Source organism: Catharus ustulatus, chromosome 1 (assembly GCF_009819885.2).
Source record: "Catharus ustulatus isolate bCatUst1 chromosome 1, bCatUst1.pri.v2, whole genome shotgun sequence".
Classification (NCBI taxonomy): domain Eukaryota; kingdom Metazoa; phylum Chordata; class Aves; order Passeriformes; family Turdidae; genus Catharus; species Catharus ustulatus.
This window is the reverse complement of record NC_046221.1, coordinates 63533991-63547183: the sequence shown is the minus strand read 5'-3', so window position 1 is coordinate 63547183 and position 13193 is coordinate 63533991.

Sequence of the window (13193 nt, the reverse complement as noted above, 5' to 3'; positions counted from 1 at the left end):
GGTGGCTTCCTTCTCTCCATGATACCCTTGGTTAAACTTCCTAGATGCCCCACAGTTCATCCCCTCCTTGATATCATCTTTTCTGATACATTTAATCTCAGATGCCAGTTTTTCTATTTTGTATTTTGTATTTGAGTTTTCTCCATGAGCTGCTGAATAAATATTCTCAAAGACGCCTTGGTGTCTTCCTTCATATCTGTTTTCCTGTTGTCTCAACTTTACCAGCAGCTCAGGACCCTGTTTGGTAGTTGTGTATGCCTTTGTGAGTTTTGCTGCAAGAATGAACAGGAGCAAGAAAAAACCTCTGTTATGAGATGCTGGGATAATGTAATAAACCTTAGCTGATGTGGTTGCCATGTCATCAGTGCATTTGCTTGCATATTGTTTCTATTTCTGCTAATTGAAAAATAAATGAGTAAAAGCTGTTTTGAATGAGAGTGGATTTTGTGTTAAAATATGTGTGATTCATTTTTAAGAAGGACTGGAAGTAGTTCATTGGAATCTAGTCTGAATCATAACCTTAAAACTGAGTACATCTTGTCCTTGAAATTCAAGGTTGAAGGGAAAGTTCAATCTTTGAACCTCCTTGGGTTTTAATTCTGAGCTTCATTCAAAACCGGAAGGGACTAATGCTCCAAATGAAATTTGATGTGGCCTTGTATATGAAAAATCTCACAGAAATATCTGGGAAGAGATATTTGAGAGAAAGAACATGAAAGTATTGTTTCTTGATAATGCACAGCATTATAAAGTTAATGTATTTTTTTTCTACAATAATTTCCAGTCTGACATTAAAACTGAGAGCCATTAGTCCAGAAGAATAGCAGAGCAACTTTGAATAATTCTTTGCATCCCAATTATATGTGGTTATTTTTATTTGTAAGAAAATAAAAGTACCTGCTGCGTAAAGCTAATGATACCAAATACCATCAAAAGGACAGTGGAATTTAGGGAAAAAGATGTGAGCTTGGCCACGTTTTGTGGTCTGTTCTTCTCATACTCCCCAAGCATCCTGAAAGATGGTTTTAAAGATGTTCCAGGACATATTCATGTCTACTTCACTCCAGTCTTAGTGCAGATCTTCTGCCCATTAATTTCTCTAATTCTTTTCCAAACCTAATCCACTGCTTCAAGTGGCAAAACCTCACAATGCCCTTTCACCTATTTAAAACCAATCTCCTATCAGCTTCAAATGCTTTCAAGTCCAGTCATTGAAGAGTGTGGCAGAGAGAAGTTTTGCATCTGACTTATCCACTGACTTTCAGGATTTCATAAACCTTGATTATACCCGCCCAACCCAGCTGTCTTTTCAAGCTGGACAGTCCCAAAGTTTTTACTGTGTTGTGGTAAAGTAGCTGCAAATCCTTGAACATTTTGTTGTCCCCCCCACACCATCTGCACAATATCCTTCTAGAGTTGTGGAGATCAGAAGTACACACCATGAAGACGTGAGCCCATCAAGCTTTTATATAATTCCCTCCTTCTTCCTTCCTGACAATGCCCAGCTTTTTTTTTTTTTTGACTGCTGCTGCATGCTGAGCTGATGACTTCAGCAACAAGTAAAAACTCTTTCCTGAACCATCACTGCCATCTCTGAGTTTAACCCCATGCAGTGGACACATCTAGATTGTTTTATTTTCAGATGCAATTGTGAAGTTCCTTACCATTGGGACGACATGTGGCAGGCTGAGAGAACTTAATGCCAGCTGCAGCCTTGGAGATTGCAGGGTGAACTCCCACCACTACATCACTGAGGAAGGTCCTGAGTAAAATTGGGTTTAGCACCAATGCTGAGAGAACAAACTACTGATTCATCCATGTAGAAAAGTCATCTGTTTTCTGTCCTTTTACCAGGTTTCACTCAATAAATGATCTTTTCTTCCAAAAGGTCCCATAATAACTTCCTTATGAACCTTAAGGAATTTTAGAAACTCCATGTAATGTCCCCAGGGAAATTCTTTATCTGTGCGCTCATTGACAAGATCACTGACACCCTCCAAGAGCTTGATCAGGCTACTGAAACAGGATTTCCCTTTGAAGAAGCCATTCACCTATTCTAAAAGACCATGTTCTCAATGCCTTCACTAATATTTTATGGACCATATGATCTGAACTGACTTAACAGCCTGTAGTTATATCCAAAGACTTTCCAACCAGACTGTTACATTAAACAATGATACCTAATCTCCATAAAGCTTGTTCTTAATGTTTTATTCATATCCTGGAGATGGGTAAATGATGCAAGTTTCCCAAAGCTGTGGCTCTTGCTGAAAATTATTTTTGTGTGCTAAGTAAGCCAGACAAAGGAGAAGCCACATCCAACAAGTGATCACACCCACTTAATTTCATTGCTAAGTGAAGAAAACAAAACTAAAATAAACCCCAGGTGTGTTACAGCCTTACAGTTATAATGCAATTAGCAGCATGATATGAACTCTGCATTTCAGCCAGGTTTCTCAGCTTGTATATACAGCCCTCTGGATTTCTATAAGATGTAGTCTTTTTATTTTTCTAAGTCCTAATTAAGTTATGTTTGCTCTCCATTCTCACTCCTTCACTCCTTCAGGTGTTTTTCCTTCACCCATCAGTTTTTCCCTGTCTTCCACATCTCTTAGCTTCTCTAATTTTCCCACAAAAAAGCAGAAAATTTGCTAAATTTTAACATGCAATAAAGTATTTGCCTTTACTAGAATAAATCCATCCTCCACATTAATTTGGAAATTAAAGTGCTGAGAAAAACTGGTCAAATTATTGAGAAAAAATTACCCTTTCAATGCCATTCTAAAAACAATCTTAGCAATACAGGAAAAAAATCCTTACAATTTGAAGTTTTTAAAAATGCACCCAATTTAAGGAAAGAAAAGTGTGTTTTTTCTGATTTTTTTAAAAGAAATAGATCTAACATTGGACAAGCACACATACACACATACTTACATAAGTTGTAGTGAATTTGTAGGAACCGATTCTCTGAGGGTTTGCCAAACTGCTCTGGCTGGCAAAAATAATGATGCAGTATCCAAGCCTGTCTTTCAGGGGTTCACCTCATGGTATTTATCAGTCTTGACATTTCACCCCCACCATGCTGTAGAAAGGTTACTAAGAGCACAGCACAAATAGCCTGTATTCCCAAGAGCATATTTTAATCAGAAAGAAAAACAGTAACTGCAGACTCTGATAAGAAAGGGGCTCTGTGTGAGGGAAATATCAGAAATTACATGGAAGAGTTTTGCTCCTGCCTATGTCCAGGCACACCCTGTGGTGCAAAAAGGAATGGGCCATTACCTGCCACCAGCTGGAGCTGCTCTCTGGAGTCATGCATGGAGGTGCAGAGGAGACACATCCCATTCTCCCTTAGCTCCCATCACCTGTCTTTCCTATGGTTTAAAAATAGCCCAAATAAACAAAAAGTTCTTTTTCTTTTCAGCTATGAGGGGGGAAAAAATCTATGGTACGATCTTATTCCCTTAATTTTTTTGTAAACACTACTGGAAATGTACCTCCCATTCCTGTTCCTCCTCTGATGTACATTTAAAACTTCCTTCTAGTTTATTTTGTAAGAGTCAGCATTCTTCCATACTATTTTATTGCTCCCAAGAAAAAATAACCAGTATGTGACCACCCACTTCTGCTGACTCCCACCATGCTCAGGTGATATGACTGAGCTGGAGTCACATCCCAGTCACTCCTGACTCCTTCAGTGGCATCCCTGCCCAGCAGCTGTCTCTAGCTGCCTGTCCCTTGTTCCTGCTGCTCAGCAGTCAGACACCCACTCAAATTGGCTGGGGTAAGACTGTGACTCCCTACCTGAAGGATTTTTTTCCCACATATTTGACAACTGCTAAGGATTTCCCAGCATAGCTAACTGGAAAGAACAAGTTCTGTGTGTCTGCAGTTTTGCTACTCTATTGAATTTTTCCACTTGTGTGACTTCTTGGTATTTTGCAGCTGGGAAAGATCCTTACTTATTGTCGTTGAAAATCTCGCATTTCTAAGCACACCTCAACAGCAGAGACGATCTGCCCCAGTACTTCTGACAATGACATGGCAATGTCTCCTCATGATGCAGCCCACATCATCCTGTAAGCAGACACATGCTTCCTGGTACTGGAATTCCCAAAACATCTCTCTGCTGTTGCTTCAGCTGCAGTCTCACAGCTCTGGATGCTGTGCAATATATACCAACAGAGCTGGCAGCTGCCAAAAGCTGCATGTTACCAGGCAGCAGCACAAAACCTATAAAAAATGTGCTTATGAAGTAGCATTGTCACTACTCACTGCTTGAATGGACATTACAATGAGATTGCTTGAGCTTAAGCCTAATTAGCGTTCAGTAAAAATGAAAAATAATGTAATAAATCAGCTTGAACTCCACTCCCCAGGTATTCAGTGGCATTATGATGAATTTCTCCTTTCCTGTGCAGTCTGCTTCTCTCTTTGACAAAGTTTCTCCACCTGATTTTCAAGTCCAAAGTCATGATGACCACCATTGATAAATTTAACGGGATGTTTAAGATAACCTGGAGATATTATATGGAAGTAGTAGCCGCACATTAAAATCAAAGCATTGCCTAGAGTGTCTAGAGGTCAATCATTACTCAAGTAGAAGACTCAGTACAGAGTTGAGTGGTTTTCTACCTTTGCCTGACGTAACTTTTTAACAACCCTAAAATAAGTTCTTTACATAACCCAAAAAATTACATCATGCATTGTTTACATCTGACTGAAATACAGCAACATTGAAACTTGGAGAAAAGCTACACTTCTAAGTCTTCCATGGCACCTTATAGCAAAATGTTCTTTGTTGGGACATTTTGCCCATGTACTATATGAAAAATGTAAAATGTGAATGTGTAGTATAAATATTTATACCACATTCATTTAACCTCAATCCATCATATATATTCAGCTTTAACTGTGGAAGTTTGGGGAGAGAATTAAAGCCTACAGGATAACTTGTCAATAGCCCATGCCTATTAAAGGATGAGTTTTCCTTCCTTCTTCCTCTGTACCAGGGAAGGAACAAAGTGGTCAAGCACAGAATTTATCATTCCAAAGCATAATTTATTAATAAAAGACTAATTTGATGATGATTGCATGCTATTCTTTCCTAAGCTACAGACAAATACCACAAGGCATTATCCAAACTCTGCTGGAAGTATTCCCTGGGGTTTTTATCTCTTCAGTAGGTTTTGATGGTATCTTTGGCTACACTCTGGCTGATCCCCTTACATATTGATTACTGCCCTCCAGATTAGATCATTTTTTATTGTTGAGATTTTCAATTAGTTAAATTAACCTTAAATATCTTTATTCTTGAGCCTTCATTAAACAAATGGATAGAACTCCTTTCCAGTCAGTCTTAGAGTCTTTCTTACATAGGCAGGGGTGGATGCTTTTATACTACTCCTGTATTTCAGACTGTCCAGCCTTTGCCCTGCATCCTCTCTCACTAACAATGATCATGCACCATGTCTATGAAGGACTAGATGAATGAACCAGCAATTTTTTTATTTAGCTAGTTGAAAATCATTTCTGTCCAATCAATGAAATAGACTAGCAAAGACATCTGCTTTTTAAAAATTACACTACATGGATCACACTTAGTTACTTGATATGCTAAATTATGTCTTATGCTGCAAGTATTTTTGATATAAAATTCCCATATACACAGCATTTCTTGCAAACAATTAGAAATTATATCTGAGCCCCACAAAAAAACCCCAACTTTCCAAGTCTTTTGTTAATTTTAACTTTAAAATATCCAATTCATTGCAGAATGTTTATTCTTCAATTTCTTTCCAAAAGTCACATTTCAATGTACAAATAGAGAGCTGAAAAAACACAGTTATTCAATATTATACCTATGAAAGCAAATGTTTAGCTGAGTTCAATATGGGATGGGTGCAAATGCACTCATGACATAAACAATTTAATTTTCCTCTTTCAGAATGACCTTGCAGAACTAGCTTTATTACAAGAAGTAATAACTGACTCATCATATTGACTAGTTCAAAATTAAAAGTGCCTCTGACTTTCCACACCACCCAAGCAAGGGAGGTAATAGACTCTATATTGGTAAGAAGTCAGCCAGTTCCTCTCAAGGTCACCCAGTCAGGCACTGCTATTTTTGGTAGCTAAGCAAGGCCAAACCACTGCAATTTTCAAAGAAAGGAGACCTATTAAATTTGAGAGGTAAGGACGGGGAAGGAAAGCCAAGTTACCCTATTGTGGAGAAGGAAGGTGAACACAGTGCAGCCATCTGGGGCTTAGAGCAAACCTGCTTCAGCTGGTCAGTGTCATGAAAACTAAAAAAGAAGGATGGATTATAAAAATGTAATAAAACTGTTTAGGGATTGATCCTTATTTCAGTTGTATTGAATGGCTTTACTTTCCAAGAGAAGGCATCATGCAGAGGATATTTTAAAATACTGCAACTGCAGTACACAGCACAAGATCTGAGTGTAAGGGGATTTTTCTTGGAGGGTGTGCCATTGCAGGATTGTGACCTGTCACTGAGGGATTGTGCTGTACACCCTCTGGGTTTCCTGAGTGCATGTGGTTCTCTCTGGCCACCTTGCAAAGCAGGGTCATTGCCCAGCCTCCCAGGAGCTGGATGGAATGCAGCTTCCTGTGGTGACCTTGCTCGGGTATGGTAGGGCTAAGTCCTGCCAGCCTGGCTCGGCCTCTGCTCCTGCTCTGCTCCTCCTATCCCTCCTATTCTGCTTGTCCTTGCCACTGCCTGACAGAAGAATCTTACAGCAGAGAAATGCTCAAGAAAAGATAGCATTTATTTTACATACACTCTTTGTGGACTTAGGCCATTCAGACTTGGCAGAGAGCAGGTTAAGAAGGCTGTTTGCAGTCCCATCACAAACATCCAAAGTGTATGCCATTATTCTTCACAACACTGAAGAACAAGAGCAGTAAGAAATAAGCACTGCAGCATGGTAGCATGATAAGGAAAAGATAAAACTGTATTCAGGCTGAACAGGGAAACTGCTTTCTGAAGCCTGAGGGTTTCAGCTACAAAGCCAATGTTAAGATTATGTTGATCAGATGTTTTTTCTACACAGAGAAGAGAAGAGGACAATCAAGCAAATTAGCAGAGGGAGGAGACAGTGCATGCCTGGAACATGTGCAGTAAACCACAGAATTCATTATGAATTGTATCTGTGTGCACATTTGCTAAGCCAGGTGTGTATAAAATTTTAGATATGCTTTAGGATTGTTTTGCACCAATAACTCTTTAAAGAGTACAGTAATTTCACGACCATAAGGTGCACCGGACTATAAGGCGCACCCCCCCGGAGTCGGTAAAATTCGCAACTTTGTGGATCAGATAAGGCGCACCGGACTATAAGGCGCACTTTTTTTTTGCAGCGAGGCTTCCCCTGCGCGGTTGCTGGCCGAGGCCCTGCCTCAACCCAGCAGCCATTGGCGGCCGGGCCCGCCTCCACGTGGCAGGGGCGGTGCTGCGAGCCACCGGGCCAGCCTTCACCCCGCAGCCATGGGCTCCTGGGACTGCCTGGACCCAAGAGGGGCGGTGCCACAGGCCCTCTGGCCCGCCTTCACCCGGCAGGGGCGGTGCCACGGGCCTCCGGGCCCGTCCCCAGCCGGCTGCCATGGCACTTCCAGCTCCCCCCACGGCTCACAGCTCACACTTCCGGTTTGGCAAATTTCGCAACTTTGTACATCAGATAAGGCGCACCAGACTATAAGGTGCACTTCCGGGTTTGAGGGAAAATTTTAGTCAAAAGGGTGCACCTTATAGTCGTGAAATTACTGTATTCTGCTTTTACGTTGAAAGTCTGTCCCTTCAATGTAGAGAAGGTCACCATTTCTTTGACAAAGCCATATTAAGTACATAACCCACTGTTTTGATGCATTTGTTTTAAGGAGAATGAAAACAGCATTCTTCCAGTGAATGTTGCAATGAATTCAATTTTTGAGCAGTTACAGCAAGCTATTATTTCTGCAGTCACATCTACATGCACATCTCCAATTAGTGTTGATGTTGGTGTTATGTGCATGCAATGTGGATATACAGCTACCTTGCTATCTGTTGTGTCTAGGTGTAGATAGATGCTGTTGTAGATGGGGATCTTCACCTCCTAACAGATAGATACACAGATATGTAACTAGCTGTCCCTATACACATATCTGTGTTTGTCTATCTAGGTAGATAAAGTCATCAGGATAAAGACTGTCCATGAGCAGCAACCTACTGCATCTGCTGCAATGTGAACTCCCCCCACGGGCACACAGTCCTCCCAAAACTGCTGCAGTGTGGGTCACTCTTCCATGGGTGCAGCCCTCCAAGAACAGGCTGCTCCAGCCTGGAAGCAGGGACCCCTTTTCTCCACTGGGTCTCCCACAGCGGAGGATCCACAGAGGATCACAGCCTCCTCCAGGTATCCACCTGCTCCAGTGTGGGCAACTCCCTGTGGGCTGTGGGGTGGATCTCTGCATCCCCTATGGATCCCCATGGGCTGTGGGTGGATTGCTGCATCCCCCATGGTTCTACATGGGCTGTGGGTGGATTTCTGCATCCCCTGTGGATCCCCATGGGCTGTGGGTGCATCTCTGCATCCCCCATGGATCCCATGGGCTGCAGGGGCACAGCTGCTTCACCATGGTCATCACCACAGCCTGCAGAGGAATCTCAGCTCTGGCACCTGGAGCACCTCCTGCCCCTCCTTCTGCACTGACCTCGGTGTGTCCATGTTGTTTCCCTCACATGTTCTCATCTCCTCCTCTTCTCTGGATAGGAAAACACTGGTGCCTCCACTTTGTTTTGATTTTCTTCTTGAATATTTATCACAGAGGCATTACCATCATCTCCAATTGGCCCAGCCCTGGCCAGCACCATGTCCATCTTCAGAGCCATCAGGGATTGGCTCTGCTGGTGGAAGCTTCCACCAGTCTCTCACAGAAGCCACCTTTGTGCTCCCCACTACCAAAAACCAGGCTGTGCAAAACAAATACCTTGGTCAGACCCAATTCTCTATCTATCTATCTATCTATCTAATCCCTAGATCTACATGATTACCTATCTAGAGCTGCAAATATCTGCCTAGACAGATGTCTAGATGGATCCAGACAGATAAATATCTCTAACTGTATAGATCTGTGTCTACATCTGTGTAAGTCTATTTGCTCCCAACCAGAAGAGTGTAGATCCTGGATATGGATCAAGACATAAAATTCAAATACTTGCTGGTTGTTAATGGAGCAGCAGCCCAACCCAGGAATGTTCTTCCCAAGCTACCAGTATGACAGAAAGAAGCAATATTGCTCACCACCCACCATTTGACAAAGCTGTATTCTTAAAACAACAGGAATCTGACTGGATTTCATCACAAGTCTCTCTGACTCTTCATTTTCTCGAAGACATTTAATTTAGATTACTGTTAAAGTAAATTAAATTAGTATTAACCTTGTCTGTGAAAATGATGCTTCAGAAAGATAGATGTATTTCTCTTGGTGTGCATGAAAATGAAATTATAAGTTGTTAAAATCTCAATACAGATGGACTCTTTTTAATGAGTTATCACCAGTGTGTAAGTTCTATTGATTACATCTGTAGGTTGTCAAGTAGGATCAGAGAAATCAGTCTTTGATTATGTTCAGAGATGAGACTGTAATACCACTCTGGTTCTAAATTATGCCTGGGTAGAAAAAAATATGGAATGTCCCCACGTTAGATGGGCAGAGGTCTGAGCAAAACTGACAAGTTGAGATGTGGTTTCTCAGACTGGCTTTGCAGATAGTGGCTAAACTTTGTTACCAATTATATCTAGTCTAGATGATTAACTGAGCAGAAATAAATGAGACAGAAAAACACTTAATAAAAAACTAATTTAGTGGTAGCTATTAGACTGAGGTTATCCTCCTAAATCCTTGCTCTTTTTTAGCAAATGGATAGGGAAAAAATGGCTCCCATTGCCATTGTTTGCCTAATTTTGTTGATGTTTATCATTTTATAGGGGTTGAAAATTGTCTGTTAGTCTCAAGAATATCTCTATTACAGCCATGGTTAAGATGTACCCTATCTGACTTAATTTTCATGAGTACTATCTGAACACCTGGATTTTAATGTTCAAAATAATTTAAAATAAAGTCTTATTTTGCAGTGAACATGAGCCATCATCTGCCTGCCACATACTTGTTTACTACCTCCAGCTCCATTTCATAATTATTCCTAAATAGATCAATATATCTATCTGTGGTAAAATTTCTATCACTGTGGCTCAGTCCTAAGGAAAGATGACAAAATCTGTAGTTGTATGTAAGTTGTACGATTACCTAAGTGCCCAATACGTTCTTAGAAGAGGGACATGACAAGCACATACTTTACTCATCACTAGTTCAAAACATGTTTGAATTTCTAAATGGGATGGAACTAAAAGATGAGTTTCACTGGACAAAGGCCAGTTTAATCATTGTGAATCATGGTAGTTAAGGTAACATTTTCCTAAAAGGAGCACCAAAGACTGTCTTTACATTCTCAGCCTGCTCCTTTAGGCATGCTGATGAGCATTTTGTACAAATTCTGGTTCTCTTCAGAGGAGATTGTGTGGCAAATATAGATCAAGACATGTTTGTCATGCTCAAATTCTGATTTCTTTCTATAATTACATGTTATATGTCGCTATCACAGTTGTCTAATTCTCATGGTATATTTTAATAGTGTATTGTAGAGTCCTGCATTTCTGAAAATTGCTGGGGTTTCTGAAGGGCAAAAGCAAAACGAGAATGTAAAATAAAAATGAGAATTGTACAGCTTTTGGTCACTTCTCTCCCACAAAGCTACACAAGCCATTTATTTTTATTGTGAAGAAAGACTTCGATCCATGTCTTTGAAGCACTGTACACTTTCCTTCACAGACTGTTGCTTGACTGTTTTCAAACAATATTCTTTTTGAGTTCTCCTTGTTTCAGAAAGTCTGTTTCCACTGACACTTCTGCTATGCTGATGGAGATAATATCAGTGAATTGTACCATATATTTTCCTCATGTTCTTATAGGATAAAATGGTATAACATATCAATTGGTTTCATTTGGGTCATAACCATGTCTTGTATGGTAGGTCTGAATTTTCTAAAAGGGCAGGAAACTACCTACCTTGCCAGACACATATCAAAATTTTATTATAACATCGGAAATCTGAGTTTAATTTGCCCTGGAAAGATTTGTCCCAGCATTTCAAAGTGTAGAAGGCCAGAAACTGCCAATATTTGCTTTTCACCAAATAAGAGGAACTAGTTTTCATTCATTCTCTTCTCTCCTCTTCTGTCCCACACTCTTTCTCTCCATATGTGCAATCAGTCTTTGAACCATATTGGGTCTGATCCTTTCAGACTGAGTGCTGGGATAGTGAGAGGGAATGAAATGGAACAGGCATAAGGAATCCAACAGTGTAAGAGAGGATAAAGGAAAAGGAAGAGCATGGAGTCTGCAATGCCTTGCCCTTCTCATTACACATCACAGTGCAGCACATCACGGCCTGGGTTACACTGTGCCATCATACGAGACATGCCACAAACTTGTGGCACAACTCCACTGAGAACTCAGCTTATCCTCTGCAAACAAACATCTTCTCTTAAAAATCAACCAGACACACAACAAAATCTCTGGGCTGACTTGAAGCCAGTGTTTAAAACCTGGATGGTGTTTTTTGAAAGAGGCCTAATACATTTTCTAAAATGGAGGGGGATAGCAACAAACATTAGCAGATCCTGTAGAAGAGACAGATATTCCAGATATTCAGTGAACAGTCAGGATGAATACTTGGTGGATTTTGACTGAAGTATTTGAACTCTTTAATCTCTGGTTCAGATATTCTCATAAGTTGTTTCATGATGAGCAATCAAAATGTCTGTTACCTAGAGCACCATTGGGTAAAAAAGCCCTAATCTTCCCATTCTCCCCAAACAAAACCCTTTCTGCAAAGTCACCCTTAATTTTTAAGATGTAGATTCAGTCTATCAAGAACACATTTTTCCTTTGGCTAGCTTCTAAGAAAATTCTATATATAGGAGGGTAATATTATGTATTTTATGGCTACATTATCCATGTTTTGCTTCATCTTTTTGGGACTCATCCATTCTTTTGTTGCCATTGGACCCTGCATCCTTCATAGTTTATCAGAATAATTGGATGAAACAATAATTCACATTTACTGGAGCTCTTAGAGCTCATTCAATTTGTTCCCAAAGAGTCTTGGAAATTGAACAAGATCATATTTTGCTTTTTTTCTTTCCCACCAAGGCATGTGTGAATTGTCTGGCAAACTCATGGTGCTGCACTAAACTGCTGCTTGGCACAAAGGGGTTTGATAGCTGAGAACAATTTCCCTTCCTCTACACACCAGTGAGAGTGGGAGAGCTCAGGCACTCCTCTGCTTCTCCAGATTACCAAAATCCACTGGGTTTCACAGTGCAGAGAGCCAAATTTAGTCTGCCTGGTCGAAAACAGCACTGTGCACGGGGGTGACTGGGTATGAAATTAAAGGGAGATGTAGTGAGGGGGTGATAATGGTCTAACCATGCAGAGGACCCTCTGGAGAGAAGAAGAAAGGAAAAGACATGATTTTCCAGCTGGTGATACAAGTTCAGTTCCAGCATTGGCACAGAGAGCACAGGATCTCTGCTGAGCCCTGTGCACTGCGCTCTACTGGCTCCACCACCACTGTGAGCAGCCTGACAAGACTGTGACTTTTGCCACCCTCATGGGGTGGGCACCGACTCCTGGAATACAGACAAGGCATCTGACACTGCCTTAAACTCTTCAGAAAAATGTCTGGGTGTCTGTGCCAAGGAACACACTGCTGCACTTCTGTTTTCATAACGATTGTGTTTGACTCCCACGTGCTCTAAAGCAAACATACTCACCTTCGGTTACTACTACTGGTGGAAGGCTTACAATATGGGAAGAAAATGCTGACTTCCTTGAAGGGTTATAAGAAGGCCATGCTGCTTCTTTGTAGTTCTCTGCACCATACAAGAGCGGAATCCTCTTGAAGGCCACCTACACCTTTTTTATTTTCTGTGGGTTTTCTTAAGGCACTTAGATACCAGATCTGAAATGTTGAGGCTGAACAGTCAGTTTAAGACTTACATAAAGCAGATCTCTGGCAAGGCTGCACATCTCTTCAGCATGACTTCTCTTGGGAAATGGAGTTTTTTAAAAAA